This window comes from Cebidichthys violaceus, unplaced genomic scaffold (assembly GCF_023349555.1).
Source record: "Cebidichthys violaceus isolate CVI_PGR_0920_01 unplaced genomic scaffold, fCebVio1.0.p SCAF_14, whole genome shotgun sequence".
Lineage (NCBI taxonomy): Eukaryota > Metazoa > Chordata > Actinopteri > Perciformes > Stichaeidae > Cebidichthys > Cebidichthys violaceus.
In genome coordinates this window covers 12077651-12090575 of record NW_027176307.1, presented here as the reverse complement: position 1 = coordinate 12090575, position 12925 = coordinate 12077651, and the positions used below count along the sequence as shown (strand labels likewise).

Sequence of the window (12925 nt, the reverse complement as noted above, 5' to 3'; positions counted from 1 at the left end):
GGCCTATTTAGCCAATAATTGTATAATGTAGGCTGTGAGACTTTTCTGGGGCGTCATGAATAACGATAAAGAAACGTCAGACAGCGGGTAAATACTCTTCATATAGATGCATACCGCCCTGCATCATGTCATCGACAGGCTTTCAGACAAAGTCATTTTGAATAAAATTTATGTTTCTCATATCAGCTCATTGTTTTTCATTTAAGACACCGGCTCATCCTCTTCTCTGCCGAGAGGCGATACTGTGAACCTGAAATGTTTCGCATTTCCAGCTGGAATATTAATGCTGTTTATCTCCACCATGACTGTAATTAATCACGGGGATTACAGCAGTAGATCTGTGACCAGGAACTGGAGATTAGAGGATGAAACCTGTGTTATGAAATTTTAACTTCATCTCTGCTGGGAGTGTGGGAGTGTGTGTGTGTGTGTGTGTGTGTGTGGACACTGTTTCAATACACACACACACACACACACACACACACACACACACACACACACACACACACACGCAGCAGTGACTGGCTGATGAGGACCCTCGCTGTTTGGCTGTTTGCATGCTTGTGTGTGTAAACATAATAAAGGATGCTACTGGCCACTCTTATGCAACAGCCCTGTCAGCCCTGATGCTAAATTCGTTGGCATGGCAACAGAATCCCCCCCCCCCCCCCCCCCCCCGCTCTGTGTGTCGGCCTCTCCATCTGCTTCATTATTCTCTGTCCTCACCTTTGTTCCTCACCTTGTCTTCCGTCTCTCTCAGGTTTAATTCAATATAAACTGGCTTCGCTGAAATTAAATTATGCAAGAGATATACAGGTGCACTGTCTCCCCTTTTTCTCTTCCCCTCCGGTCCACTTTCCTGACTTCCAGCTGCGCTCTCTCTCTCTCTCTCTCTCTCTCTCTCTCTCTCGCTCTCTCTCTCCTCTCTCTCTCTCTCTCTCTCTCTCTCTCTCTCTCTCTCTGTCACATCCGCCCACCAGGTCTCTCTCTACTGCTTATGCTTCCCCGTCATCTCTTTCCTCGATATTCCTCAGCTGACTCGTCCCTGTCAATCCATCTCTCTTTGAACAACCTCTTAATTAACGGTTAATTATAATTTTTAACAGTTTCTGCTGCACCCCCCCACCACCACCACCACCACCTCTGTCCCTGTCTGTTCCTCCCAATCTCCCTGACTGTCAATGTGATACATTTAATTAACACGAGATACAATGCCAAGTATTTCTCTGCCTGTTTGCCGTGCTTGCTTTCTTCACTTTCATCACTTTTTCCTCTCCCTCTGTCTCACACTTCCACCCACCATCCTTTCTCATTTTTTTTTTCTTTCTCACTATTAGTCTCTCAGCAGCTCTCCTCTCCCTAAACACACACTTCTTCTCTACCATTACCAATTATGAACGCATTAATGTAGAGGAGATTTCCTGATTTTCCCTCACCCTCAGACCCGTCGATCTCATATCTCACTGACTGCAAGCTAATGAACCATTACCGTTTCATTTCATTTGGCATTATCTGTCTGTGTTTTGTCCCTGTCCTTCATGATTCAGCTTTACAATTCCAGCACCAGGATGCGGATGTCTGTCAGAGAGAGAGAGAGAGAGAGAGAGAGAGAGAGAGAGAGAGAGAGAGAGAGAGAGAGAGAGAGAGAGAGAGAGAGCGGCAGAGCGGTAATGAACTGTGTGTACTGTACTGAATGTGCGAGTGCTTGTGGGGAGGAAAACCAAGAACACCTCAGAAGAACTGACTGATTTTATGCTTCCTCTCACTCGCTGCTCGTCTTTCTCTGACCGCTCACTCTCCTCACTGTTGTTTTCCATTTTTCTGAAAATTCGCCATCTCGCCAAGCTGCTCTTTCCTTATTTAAGCTCTACAGAAAATAGGCAGACACAGCCCAGACAACAGTGCGCATACAGTCTAGTGTGAAAAGTGAGACAAAGAGATGCTGTACTACAGACCATGACAGCAACAGGTACAAAAAAAAACAACAACTTGTCCTTATAGATTTATTAATTCTGATCACTAAATACTAACATGTAAACTGGTGAAAAGGTGCTAAGAGACTGAGAGAGGTAGGATTTCATCTGTTTGCAGCACCCACTTGGAAATGTAACAAGTTTGGGATGAGAGATACTTTTGATCAAAGCTACAGTAAATACCAGGAGATCAAAGAATGAACGACTCTCTCTAGATTACTTCATTTAGGAACCGACGTGGCTTTTAAGCAACCAGGAAGAGTTGCAACAACATTGGCGAAACAAACACAACGATAAACATCTTCTTTTGCTCAGTGAGCTACTAATTACCGTAGAGATCAACAGATATGTCTAATATATATATATATATATATATATATATATATATATATATAGAATATACCATCTCCAGGTGTTGAAATGAAATCTACTTTCTTTCATGTAGTTTGATGGCTCGACAGCAAGAAAAAAGGAGGCGCATGACATTTTCTCTCTGTAATATCTTCACTATCACTCTCTGTACTGAATGACGCAGAAGCAATTTGAGGCTCTTTGGTTACACTGGAGCTCATGTTCACTTCCTCAAAAATGTAATCACCGCTGGAAACACCGAGATAGCTGACGGAGACAACATCCAGTGTGGACCGTTCGTTTCCTTTTCCAAAAGTTTCTGGTGAAGAAAGAAAGTTGACAGCCGAGACAACATGGAGCAACTCACCCAACTCTCTGCCTGAACTATAGGGTGCTTCCACATTGTGTCACCTTACTCTGTTTCTGTGCGGAAGTGCAATTACTTTGCTCGGCGTTGCCAGCGTATCATCCTTCACTTGCCAAAGAAACAGTTTTCAGGCTTCATTAAAAGCTGTTGTTGAGTTTCAATCATTTTTAAGGCGAGAAATTAACCAATTAGATTCGTAATATGTGATCAATTTATCTAAGAAATGTCTATTTGAACATTTAAGAGACACTGGTCCGCACAGCAATTTTAACTATGGGGTATCAAAAAATAATAATCATAAATTAAATCAAGAACCACCAACTTGGTGATAGCTAGATAGCTAACCAGCTGGACAGACAGCTTGGTTTCATTTGCTCTCTAGATGAACTAACATTTACAAACTCCTGTGCGGACCGTTTTGCTTCTGGCAGTGGGAGTTACTACAAAAACACTGTCAATGTGTGCTTCATGCCGAGATAACGAGCAGGTTTACTGGTATGAAACAACAAAGTCATTCAAAATGTCCTCCCAGTCACTGATGGCTGATGGATGTGGTCCTGCAAAACCACCGATCGCTGCAGTGCAGCTGCTGAATGCTCCCAAATACTTAAATAATACAAACATACACACATACGTACGTATTTCCCTGAACTAAAATGAATTGTTGCTACAGAAAGAGAGAGAGATAATCCACCTTACATCCCTGAGGCCTTTACTGACAGCGGCTGTACTGCAGGTTATTATCTTAGTGAATGCACACTCCAGAAGGGTGTCAGCGATTGTAGGTAAATGTCACACATTTCACAGAACGCCGGAAGCAGCAACTCTCATTAACAAAAGCCCCGGTAACGATGGCAATGAGCATCATCGGCGACCCCCGATGTAACTTATGCTAAAAAGGCCAAGAGGCTGCTATGACAACTGGAAGGAAAACAAGGAGGAGAGAGAGAGAGAGAGAGAGAGAGAGAGAGAGAGAGAGAGAGAGAGAGAGAAACCCAAATTTCCACTTCCGGTCCGTTTTTATCATCATCATCTGCTCCAGGTCCATCCCCGGCATGTATACCAACACACTCACTCTCTCTCACACACACACACACACACACACACACACACACACACACACACACACACACACACACACACACACACACACACAAACTGTCGCGACAGCCTGACTCCAGCTTGGTCGAGCAAATTCACATATCAATGCTGATTAAGAATAACATCGGAACATTTTGTTCCGCTGCATGTTCCACCATCATTTTCTGAGAACCCGTCTCTCTTTCCATTTGCCGTCTCCCTGCAGGAGATCACTCCATCTCCAACATCTCCTATCATGACTTGTACCGAGCGTGAATGCGAAGCAACACGCGACCAGACGTGTGGTGCTCTCTTTGCAACATCTGCGCTTCAGCGATCTGTTTGTGTACAGGTGTATGACAGACCGACCAGGAGCCTGTGCGTTAGAAGATACAGAGAAGTGTCTCCTTCATCTTTCAATAAAAGCGACGATGTTTAACTTTAGCTGCTGGAGCGTTAGCTCGAATACACGAGATTCATACACACAACCCAGGAGGGGAATCTATTAAAGTTTGCAGCAGGAGGAGGACATAAACCAGGCCCAGTCCAAAACCCAGGAGACGCTCCTCCAGAGAAAACAGATGATATTAAGTTAGGAGATGAAAATGAATTAGGAAAAGTGAATTTACAAAATGAATGGCTGGGTGTAAATTAATTGCTTGAATCAAAGAATAGATACATGGAGAGAAGAGAGGTCTGTTGAGGTCAAATATAATTAGAGTGTATATTTAGACACTGTGTTTTTTCTAGTGTTTACATAAGGGTACATGTACACACGCATACATATATACATATGTATGCGTGTGTATACATAAAGTAGAGCTTTTATCCAATCAGATTTCGCCCCTATGCTGTCTCTAGGTAAAACAATCTGCCCGAGGCCTTCAGAATTACAAGTGAATCCCTTTGCAGTTTGAGTAAATGTAACGATATTGTTGATTGTCACAGTCTTCAACCAATCAGATCTTTAGTTTGCCATGTTGGGCGTATTCTTTGACATGTCAGAGTTTCTAGCTGGCCTACAAGTACGTCATCATTAACGTGCAGCTTGATTGCTCAGTGGGCTAGTCTGACTGTTGTGAAACTAGCTAGCAGAATTTTGTAGCAGTAAGAGTTCAAGTTTAAAGATATGTAAGAAGTTTTTACGTGACATTACATTTTTAGCATTTTGGCATGTTTGGCGGTGACAATCCCAAAATCTACTGCCTCTGTGGAGCGGACATTTTCAGCCCAAAGAAAGCAGGATGGACTTTGTCTTTAAATAGTGAACAGCAGCTTTGGTAAGTGAACTGCTTACATCTGCAGTAGCGTTACTAATACTGTGTTCATTTTTCTATTGTGTCGTTTTCCTGATATGGTTAATATTGTTCCCTCTGATGTGAATAATATTTGAGTGTGTGGTGGAATGCGTGTTTCAACGCCGCAGTTTTGCTGGAATGTGCAGAGGCCTGTTGAAACGTAATATTTGGGTTTTATGTTTTTCTACCTGCTTTGTTGTCATATAAATATATGTGACTGGTTCTTGTGAGTTTGTTCATGTCATTGTGTTAATTACATTGATTTTGACTTTATGCATTGTCCGTTAATGACGAAGCATCTCGTCATGCTGGCATCACAATATTATTAGGAGGTGATTCAACTGCAGTAGCACTGAAGGCCCAGGTAAAAAATACACGGCCTGCCACTGATATATATATTTATATATATACACATTTATACACACACACACACACACACACACACACACACACACACATATATATATAGAGAAAAGTAGCTATAGTTTTGCATTTTTTCTTAAAAAGATGGAAATGATCAATGCATTCAATCAAAATAGTTACAGACTAATCGATTGATCAATAGTTGTTTCAGCTCAACAGTTAAATAGTTGGACAATTAGATGAGACAGACAGACTGTTAACCAAAATACCTCACTTCAGTTTTTACTAATGTCTCATGAGAAATAAATACTTGGTTCAAAAAAGGAAATCTAAATAACTACACTATTTATTGGAACAACAGCCAGGGGCATGAACTACATTACTTAAGCTACTAAACATGGGACTCATTTGCACTTAAAAGCTCAAACACAGAACTTTCCCGGCAGCGTATTGTCGCACTCAGCAAGTCAATTACAGGCGGAAAGAGTCTGCAAAAGGAACAAATAACATTTCTACATAATCTGCGTGGAAAAAAACATCTATCGTGTGCATGTGCTGAGACCAAACAACTGTAACTGTGATTTCTAAACAGCATTTTAGAAATGATTATTAAACAGATTATGTTTGGAGCAATTTACGTGCATTAGTGGTTTTGGAAGCGGTATATAACAAACAAAAATCAATCAAACAGACATCTAACATAACCCAAGTCAGAAAGGCTTGTGAATCGTCCCATCTTATGACAGATATGCTTGTGGGAAGGAGATTTCTCTTTACTTGTTTCCTATCAATTAGACAGCCTTGGTATCATGAGAAAGAGGCAGAGAGGTCGTTTCATCTCAGCGTACAATCAATGAAACACAGGATCCGTTCCCACAGCACCGAGGACGTACACAGACAAGCACCCACCCACACATCAGACCACACAAACACACACACACACACACACACACACACACACACACACACACAAACAACGCTTATCAAAGTGGATGCTGCCTGGTAACCATGCCAGCAGACACACACAGAGGGATGAGGCAGAATGTATGAGAAACTCAGGAGGTTGACATCAAAAGCATGATCTCCATCACTATCCCACAACTTCACTGACACAAAACCCTGATGCAGCAGCTTCCTATCTGCTTCTATTGAGTCATTTTGTTCTGCACAAGTTTATCAGTAAACGATAAGCATGGTCCATTTTCGTCAAATCTTCCTAATGCCACATTTCCACTGCATGGCACGGCGCTTCTGTACTCAGCTCGCTCTTTTGGTTTTCCATGAGCTTGAGTTGTGGATAGCGTCTGGTACTTTTTTTTGGTGCCACCTCGGTCGAGGGTCCAAGCGGGCTGAGCCGGAACAAGAAGGTGGAGTTATTGAATTCAAGGGTTCAGCGAGTGTCGCACTGTCTGTAGTGTGAAACGACATAGAGAAAAGGAGCCGGGACCGAAAGTGAGCCGGGGTCGAGTCGAGACGATCTGAACCACGCAGTGGAATTGAGGCTCATCCTCCATGAGTGCTTTGGCAGCGACGGTACACATGAGAACATGAGAGATAACGAGAGAGAAAGCAAACAAATGGGATTGTTAGCCTGATTAAAAAAAATACAGTGGTGCTGCAGAGAACCCCAAAACAAGCCACATTTTCTTTTTTTTTTCAAGCTTGCTAAATGATCCAGAATTCCTCCCGGGCATCAGGGGAGCGGTCCAATCTGATCTGGAGGAAACATTCACCCGGAGTATCTGCTGCTCAGAGGAGATTTTAAACTAGAGTTTCACTTCTTCTTCCAGCAAGAGACACGCAAATACTTCACCAGCCACGTTTAATAAATAATAAATACTGTTGGTATTCATTTTTTAATAATAACATTTGCACAGTCTCTATTGTGTGCTTCTTATTCATTTTATCTATTTTACTTTGCCATTGTATTGATTTAATTATTTTTGTAATACAAATTAAATGAAATAAAATTAGATTCAAAATCTACATCAACACCACCAGCTTTCTCTCACAAGCTTCCACAAATGGATCAATAAGAGAGCGGACGGACACACACACACACACACACACACACACACACACACACACACACACCCCTACAAGAATACTGATCCCTGGCTAATTATTTCTTTGAACACAGAAACACACACACACACACACACACACACACACACACACACACACACACACGCAGAGAGAGAGAGAAACAGCTCCATTGTGCACCAGTCAATTAGAAAACAAACACTCAGGCACGTAGACACAAAGAAGCCTGAAACACACATACACTTCCTCTCCAAGAACGAACCCATTATGTCCTGATCAATCAGGGGAAACAACGAAGCTGATCAATTCTATCGACGCTGATGACAACATTAATCACTTTGGCCAACGCTTCTCACCAACCGCAGCCAAATTAAGCTTGTGATTTTATCACCTGAAGCCTGCTTCTTCTTCTTCTCCCCTGAGGAAAGATTACCGGTGTGCTTAAATGAGTCTCCACACGACAAGAGTACTGATGCTGAGATGTGAGCGAGCGAGTGTCAGACTACCCGGAGAGCAGGGACACGTTCTGCTTTCCCGAGTGAGAACAAAGACGCGTTCGCTGCAAATATAACACAGACGTTCCAGAGGACTCGTAGAGTAAACGCAACCTGCTTCTGGTTTACTGCCAGCTGGTTATGTTGTTAAGGAGAGACACCCCCAGGTGTATAAGGTTCACATTTGAACAGATATTACCATGAGGCTTATCCAGTTGATTACTTAAAGTCAGGCAATTCTTTTTTTTTTCTATCAATAGTTTACTGGACTTTTATGTTTAAATAAGCAAATGAGGCATTATCTCATGCTATTTTCTGCTGAATTTAGACAAAATTTACAGACACAAATAGAGAAAGTGTAGTAAAATAAACTGTATTTTAGATTTTCTATCCACTAGTCTGAAAGAAGACGTTATGGATGCAAAGTAGCCCAAAATCTCAAAACTGACCAGTGAATGAAAAAACTATATTTCTGCCTTACAAACATCTGGTCTGACCAGTAGTGCGTCAGTATCTAGAGAGTTTTAGAGACACATCTTAACATTGAGATGGTTTGCCTGTTAGCTTGACAGCTGGGTAAAGTTGAAACAAAGTAACCTAAATCTGTCTCCTCAGATATTCTTAACTGTTTATTTATGACTACGCCCACATCAAAAAAAGATCTTTTTCTTTTTTATAAATTCAGTCATTAGTGGTGTGCATCTGTTCTCTGATGGATCTCTATGATAATAAAGCAGCGCTGACAGGAAGTGATGGAACTACAAAGCCTGCAAATATCAAAGTTAAAATTGACAAAAATGCCAAGAAATCTCAATGACCTTTTAATTAATACCTGATAAATTACCTTTTATATTCCTTTGTTATAGTCTCTCAAAGACGCTACTGTAAGCAAAACAAAACATGAAAAGTGAAATGCTGGTGGAGACCAAAACAGAGCTAAGAGGAGAGGAAATATTGCACTTCCATTCTCCATTGTGTTGTATCAGTGCAGTCGAGGTCGATGTCATCAGTTCCTGTTTTAAATGAATCAATGCTGCCACTGATCAGAAAGGTATTAGTGTCTGTTGGTGGAAATAAAGACAAAGGAAGACAGAGAATAGACAAAAGAAAAGATGGAGGAAGATAAGAGAAATTAGAAAGGAAACAGTGTGTGTGTGTGTGTGTGTGTGTGTGTGTGTGTGTGTTTTATGACACAGTGAGCACAAAGGTCTAATGCTCAATGAAACATTACTCGAGGCCCCAATGCACACAAAGGACAAAAAAGTATTCGTTTTTTCCACATTTTCCTGTTTTGAGGACACTGAAACCTGCAGTCAGGCCCCAGCACTACACTCACACACACATGTATCTCACACACGCATATACACAAAGAACACACACACACACACACACACACACACAGACCTGGCCAGCATTGCTAATCTTCTTAGCAATCACAAGGTTTGACTGTTGGAACCGAGCAAAGTTCATCTCGTCATCGACAACAACAGAGGTGGTATTTCTGCCAATGAGAGCCAGAGAGAGTGACGGGAGGGAAAGAGACTCAAAGAGACGGATTCAAAAGAAAGAAAGACATAAAAGAAGAGATGGAGAGAGAATCACAACGTTTACCTCTGGACTGAACCGACTCTCTCTTCTCCCTGAGGAGTTATTCTTTGGGTTATCTCCCTATACCTTCAGCAGGGAAACCTGATGTGACACACTGACACCGACTGACATTTTGCGAACTCCCATCTCAAAAACGTCACCTTCGACCCCTCTACTCAACTCCCGGCTACTGAAGACGACTTCACATCAGCAGAGGAAACTGTCAGGACGACTATGCATTAGCTCACTGGTAACATTTGGCATCCATCTGCAAGTCGCTTCCACCGACATCCATTCAATCCAGGGGAACCTGAAAACTGTAAGTAGATGTTTTGAACTATCTGAACAGCTGCTGTGCCTTTAATAGATCAAAATGGTGTACCTAGTGCAGTGGTTTGTTTTAGGACACTGTGACCCTGCACCAGTATGAATGTGTTTGTTTGTTTTCTATTTCTGATCCCTTCAAACATCAAGAAAATGACACAAACGACTTCACCTTTAACAAAAACTAGAACAACCACCGAGACAGTGCTTTGTTCTGAAAATGTGTTGTTTTATTAGGGTTGGGTAATATGGTGAATATGAACTGCTTTCTGATGTTTGGTGACTTCAACAAAAATGTAAATGACGTCGTTAAAATGTCTTATATCACAGTTTAGAGAACATAAAATATGTGTCATCACCACTGAAAGCCAATAATCTGATAATGTTTTTCACATTTCCTACCTGGAGGACATGAATTATTCTCTTTATCAACATAATAACGATGACACCTAGATCTTTCTACACTTAATTGAACAATAATGTGAAACTACTACAGCTGCATTATCCAAAGGTTTTCAAAGGAACACGTGCGCTACGCTCTTAGTCTTTTCATTATTTAACAATCTGTGTTACACTGCTCACCTTCGCGTCACTAAATGAATGCTCACTGAAGTGTTACCTGATTGTGCCTCAGGTATCGCATCATAACATCGACCCTGACTTCCTCTCTCCTCCGTTTGCTTCCTCCCATGCAGGAGCGCTATGGAGGTGCTGAGCGGCCCCTGGGCCGACTTGGCTCTGCTCCTCCGGCAGACCGTCCTGCAGACAGACAGAGGGACAGACGGCTGTCTTCCTCTCTGGCTGTTTGGCCTGCTGCTGTTTCTGTGCGTCTGTCTGCTGCTGCTGCAGCTGATTATCTACCTCAGCTGGAAACTCAGACAGGGTAGGACACATGGGCATGTCATTAACTTTGCATGTCCAGCCCATGATCCACACCTCTTGCTATGTTACATTCACGATGCTGTGCAGCTAAATGGACACCAAAGGGACACGTCTCCCTCCAGGGCCGTACTATAAATACAAACGCGCATCACCACATTGTAAGGATTTATGCATAAAAATGTACTCCAAAAGGGGAGGTTAATATTGCATGCCACCAATCGCCGTGGCTACCACTACACACCACGCCAGAGTCAAGAACATATTCTGATGCCATGCCAACATCCGCAGAGGAACATGGAGGGGCGCCATTGTATCTGCAGCCACACGCAGACAACCAACTACGTCTTGTAGAAGTCTCGTATTCACATCGTCTTTTGAACAACACCTGACAGCTCGTGTTGCTCCCAGGTAGAAGAAATGTCTCAGGGCCCCGGAACCAAGCTCCACTCTATAAATAATGAAAAGCATCCGAAATAGGCTCCAAAAAAAACAAAACAAAACAAAAAAGTTAGCAAAGTGACGTTTTCAGGATGAAACTAACTTTGACTGTGAAGATACTGATCACTGAGCCGATTAGTTATACTGGCCTGGTTTGTGTGTATGTGGTCGTACATAAATGTGTGTTAACGGGGGGGGGGGGGCTACTGCAGATTTTAATGCCCTCAAAGCATGAACACATTGGAGAAAATTGCTTTTCTTTCATCTGTGTGTGTGTGTGTGTGTGTGTGTGTGTGTGTGTGTGTGTGTGTGTGTGTGTGTGTGTGTGTGTGTGCGCTCTGATAACAAGAGTTTTGATGGGCGAATCTTACCTCTGTGCTTTGCTTTGACATAAAATACTGACACACTTCACCGTGGACACATCCAAGGAAGATTAGGAGTCCACTTTCATCATCTGCTTCCACTATTGCTGGATATATAAAAGTGAAAAGTAGACTTAGACGTAGACTTTAGATTAGCCCCAATTCGTGATTACAAATTACTGCAATATTGATTTGGGGATGATTACATTCACATTACAGTCATTCAGCAGACGCTTTTATCCAAAGCAACTTACAATTGAGTATCTATCTACACACCGTAGGCACAGCTATGGGAGCAATTTTGGGGGTTAAGTGTGTTGCTCAAGGACATGAGACTAGTGGGAATCAAACCTCTGACTCTCTGATTGAAAGCCAGCCCTGCTCTCCACTTAGCCATGGTCATCATATTGATGAGGTCATCAATAAGATGAGGAGTCAATTTAAAATGTCCTCCTCCAACCGGTTCCCCTTCCTCAGTTCACCTCTAGACTGTTTTTCTTTTTTCTTCCTTTCGTCCACCACAGTAGAGGCTGATCTGTCGAGGTGTCCGCAAGACAGAAGGGACATCTACAGGCAGACAGACGGAAGTACACACCAGAGGACAAGGAGCGTCGGGACGCACACTCACACCTGACAGAAGACAGACCAGACGTCTGAGAGGATCTCTACAGAGGCCGACGTTAACACCAGCAGGGAGGGACATGATGAAGCTGCTTTTAAAAAATGATGGATGCTGTAAAGACAATCGTTGCTTTCAAAGATATGGAAATATGTGTGTTTTTAAAACTCTCAGGTAAATCTGGAAGTCATCAAGAATTCTGTGATCTTCTTTATCGTCTATACGGAGCGAAAGGCTTTTCTCGAGCTGCATTTATTTTTATCCTCGTCAAAGCTTGGCACAAAGTTTGAGAAACTGTTACCCTGACATGATCATTTTTGTATAACTGCACCCTTACGTTTCATTATTATAGTCAACCTGAGCAGAAAATACTAGACACTAGTTTTATGAACATTAACAAGCAGGATTTAAGTTTATATCAATAAACAAAGCCATGAATGAATGAATAAATGATGTGACCAACAGGTTTCAGAGTATAACAATCCTTTATTTAAACAGTGTTACACAGGGGAGGAGTGGCTGTGGGTGGGGGGGGAGACACAAGACAATTAAGCTGCTAGATAGACAAACCCTACCGGTGATCATCGGCTGGCTAAAGAGGAAACGATGAGGCAGCTGTGGTTGGTTTTCCAAAAAAAGTGTTTCTGTACAAAGTTTTTTTCCTGGGAGTTTTAAGTAGATAAAATACAAAATGATGCTGGTATCAAGTGACACTGCTTCATCTGTGGTACAACGCCTGAGATG

The 12925-nt window shown here is 42.2% G+C and overlaps 1 long non-coding RNA gene across 1 annotated transcript; it reads left to right on the top strand.

Annotated features, from left to right (window-relative positions):
- The first annotated feature begins 9453 nt into the window (after positions 1-9453).
- On the top strand, positions 9454-12647 carry LOC137871203 (uncharacterized). Its single transcript, XR_011102786.1, has 3 exons — positions 9454-9875; positions 10576-10763; positions 12087-12647. It is a non-coding gene; the product is annotated as an uncharacterized lncRNA (long non-coding RNA).
- The last annotated feature ends 278 nt before the right edge of the window (positions 12648-12925 follow it).